This window comes from Phymastichus coffea, unplaced genomic scaffold (assembly GCF_024137745.1).
Source record: "Phymastichus coffea isolate CEN01 unplaced genomic scaffold, Cenicafe_Pcof_1.1 PCOF00003, whole genome shotgun sequence".
In the NCBI taxonomy this organism is placed as follows: Eukaryota; Metazoa; Arthropoda; class Insecta; order Hymenoptera; family Eulophidae; genus Phymastichus; species Phymastichus coffea.
Window position 1 is genome coordinate 11,336,990 of NW_026706814.1, and position 4,196 is coordinate 11,341,185.

A 4,196-nucleotide genomic window follows, 5' to 3' on the forward strand; every position below is an offset into this window, starting at 1 on the left:
ACAAAGATATAAAAATCCAGTATTATAATAGTAAGTACCGTCAACACGTCAATTTTTGTAACGCTCACAATACTATACGGATAAACTTCCGTAATTGCACTATTAACAATTAAAGGCGCAGAGATCACTAAACTTTCGAGCGCACATTTTATATCTTGCCTCTCTCTTATTTGCTCTTTGCCCTACTACCTCTGCTCTTATTCGGGATACTCACTATCCTTCCTCGATTAAGCCAATTTTTCGAAAATGAATACATAGTTACAGATTGCTCTATTAGGACTCCCTTTTAACATTTCAATCAATTTATTGTTTTTTATCCTTCCTCCACCAGTAATTTCCTGTTCCTCAAGTTCCCTTACCCATTTACCCCCTATTTGCTCTTTTGCACTCCTACATTCTAGCAGATGTTCCAAGCTCTCTTCTATCCTTCCACAGAATCTGCACTCACTTTCTTTAAGCCCTTTTGCCCGTTCTCTGCCTATGTTCCCACATCTTATTCTCGCCTATTGTTCTTTTATCTATCCCGGAGTCATCCTGTTCCTCCAATAAGCCTCTTCCCCCACCGTCTCTTTCAGTTTTTTATAAAGTTCGTTATATGCTGACCCGTCTATTTTGCCCCACAAACTTTGTAGTTCTTGTTCTGCTTTTCTTTCTAACCCACTCTCTAATTTGCCCTTTATTTTTTCTACTTCTTTTTTATCCCGTATCATTTTTAAGGTTTCCCCATCCCCTACCCCTTCCAATACTGTTTGCACCCTCTTTCCCCATTTCGTCGATTTCTTATTTAATATGTTCCTTACTTCCTCCGTCAAACAAATTTTTGGCCATCTCCCTTCTTCCATTTTTTCTATCTCAACTAGATACTCCATTGCCCTCCTAGCTGTCTGCAACTCCATCGACCCTACCTGCTTCCATGGCAACTATATAATTTGGCGTGTTAATATTTAATCCCATGGCCATTTTTATAAACTTCCTTTGTACCTTCTCTATATTTTCTCATTTCTGCCACCCCCAAATCTCTACCCCATATAAACATCCCGCTTTTATTATACTGTCCATCAGATATAGCCTTTTCCTTAGGTTTTCTATTTTTGCCCTTTTTAAAATACTCCACACCGCATTGATTGCTTTATTTGCTTTCTCTGCTATTTAATTTATATGTGTCATATTCATAGATTTTTGAATAAACCAGTACCCCAAGTATTTGAATTACCTAACTACCTCCACCTTTCTGCCTTTGTATGAAAAGATTTTCTCTTTACCTATTTTTCCTTCACAACAAATCATTATCTTAGTTTTCTCTGTATTAACTTCCATTCCTATTCCCTCACTGTAAATCTCCGTTTCTTTTAAGATTTCCATCATTCCTTCCTCAATATCCGCCACAATTACAATGTCGTCCGCGAACTTGAAACAATAGAATTTTTTACCTTCCACAACCGTTCCTCCTATTTCTTACTGTTCCCAAATGTCATCCATATCATCCATGAACAAACAAAATAGGTTAGGACTTAATGGACACCCCTGCTTTACTCCCTTATGTGTTTCGAAACTCTCTGATAGCCCCTCACTAGTTATTACTTCATTCCTTGTTGATTTGTAAATTGTTTTTATCATCTACAACATTTTCCCCCTTATCTCCTTCTTTTGTAGTTTTTCCAACATTTTATCCCTGTCTATTCTATCAAACGCGTTTTTGAAATCAATGAATCCTAAATACAATTTCCCTCCTTTCCTTTTTAGTTTATTGCCTACAATCGAGTTCAATACAAAAATGTGCTCCCTCGTCCCTCTTTTTCCTCTAAATCCTGCTTGACTTTCTCTAAATACCTTATTGCTCTCTACCCAATCACTGATTCATCCGGCCATTATTTTCGCCATTAGTTTATAGCTCACGTCTAGTAGTGATACCCCCTATAATTTCTAGCCTTCTCCTCCTCGCCGTTTTTGAATATTGGGTAAATACTTGCTATTTTCCATCCCTTTAAAATCTCGCTTCTGTCCCATAATTCATTGAAAATTTCTACTATTGTTTTTATCCAACTATCCGAAAGTCCCTTTATAAACTCAATGGGGAGTCCGTCCTGACCCGCTGCTTTTCCGTTTTTCATTTTTTTCACGGCATCTCTAAATTCTTTCAAACTTATTCTCTTATTTAACCTGTCCTCCTTCTATCCCCTCGTTCATTTCTCCCTCCTGGTTCGTGCTTCCTTTCTCATTCTCGCTTCCCCTCCCGTTCATGGTTCTCTCCTTGTTCGGGTTCCTCCTCCCTTCCCCTGTTGCTCCTAGTAAATTCATAAAGTTTTCGGCCCATTCCTCTTTTTTAATTGTTTCCTCCTTTCTGCTTTTCCTCAGCCTTTCTTTATTTACTATCCTCCAAATTCCCCCATGTCCCTGCTCAATGCCATGACTTCGATCTTTTTTTCGTTTTCCTTTCTTACTTTTCTCTCTATCATCTCTTTTAATTTGTTTTTTTCTCTTTTCCATAACTCTCTCTTCTCCACCGTTCTATCTTCTCTCCATACATTCAATTCTTCCCATACTCTCTTTTTTTGCATCCTTATTTCTCTATCATTGTTTCTACTGGACCTTTCCCCTTCCGCTACATTTCATTTTCAATTCATCAGCTGTTACTTTTATTTTCATTACCAAATTATTCCATTTATCCTGCAATGATTTGCTCCTCAGTTCTTCTATCCTCTATTTTTTCCCCATCGAAATCTCATATTCCTCTGCCTTTTCTTTCTTGCATATAGTCTTTCTCTAGCCTCTCCTTTCCCTATCTCCTCCCTTTTTTCATTTTTCCCCAACTCGAAAATTACTGGTAGGTGGTCAGATTCTATCCGTGTTACTATTTCTATCCCCGTCACTATCTTTGTCAGCCCAATTCCTCCTTCTATTACCCAATCGAGGACCGATAAGCCCGCATCCCCAATAAAAGTAATTCTCCCCTTTTCGTCTCCTTTGCTACATCCGTTTTTTATTTCCGCGTTACAATATTTCAGGCTTTCAATTAATTTTAATCCGTCCCGCGTTGTTTTTTTGTCCTCCGTATTCCTCTTACTGCCCTTTTTTATCTGTTCGCTTCAAACCTTTACATTGAAATCTCCTGCTATAATAAATTTCTTCCCTTCAACTAAACTTACCTCTATTACCTCTTTCAGTTTGTTGATCATTCTGCTCGTTTTCGCGTTGTTGTAAATCGTTATAACATCAATTTTTTCTTTCCCCATCCAGACATTTCTTACTATTATTCCGTATTCCCATTCTTCTATCTCCGCGTTTTTACCTATCTCTCTCCTAATCCCTACCATAACCCCCACTAGCTCTCCACCTCGTTTTCACTTTGATTGCCGTCTTCATTTCCCACCTATATTTTTGTTCAGTTTTTTAATTAAATTTATTTCTTTATTTTTTTCTACCCACGTCTTTTATAATAAAATAATGTCAAACTTGTTTAAGAAATCTTTGCATTTTAATATATTTTTACTCCCCGCTACATTACATGATACGCATTAATAACCTACCCCTCGTTGTTCGTCGATCCCTCCGCTCGTCGTTGCTTCTCTCATTGTCCCCCCGTTGATTTGTCCTGGATCTCCAACCTGCCGCTTTCCTCTTCCTCGATTGTTGCTTCTTCACTCGTTCCGAAAGCTATCGTAGAAATATTCCGTGGTTGCCCGCCGTGGTATCCCTCTCCGTTCCCGCTGCTCCTCTTCTTATCTTCTGCCCTGAAAAAAATTCTCTCTTTTGCCTCTACAAGACCCCCTTTTTCGTCCCATAAGTTCATTTTTCCGTTGATTTTTATTTTTAAGTAGCTCACTTGCACTTGTTTTTGTTTTTTCCTTTCTTGCTCTGCTATCATCTCAATCCACTTTTGCACTTCTATTTCTCTGCATGTTCTATCTTCTTTTAAACTTATTCCTATTTTTTCAAAAATCTCCTCTTGTTCTATAAACACCATTTTTTCTCTAAAATCTTCAAATGTCAAAAGTAGTCCTCCTCTCATTGGCCGGATCCTTCTTATTCTGAACTGTCTTCTTGTCATTCCCACTATTATTTCTTCTGCTTCTTCCTTCCATCTTCTTCCCGACGTCCTTACTCCTCTAATAAACACATTATTCTTCCTGTCTCTCCTCTCTCTCATCTCAAACTCGTATTCTGAATTTTTCATCGCGTCTGGCTTATTCATTTCC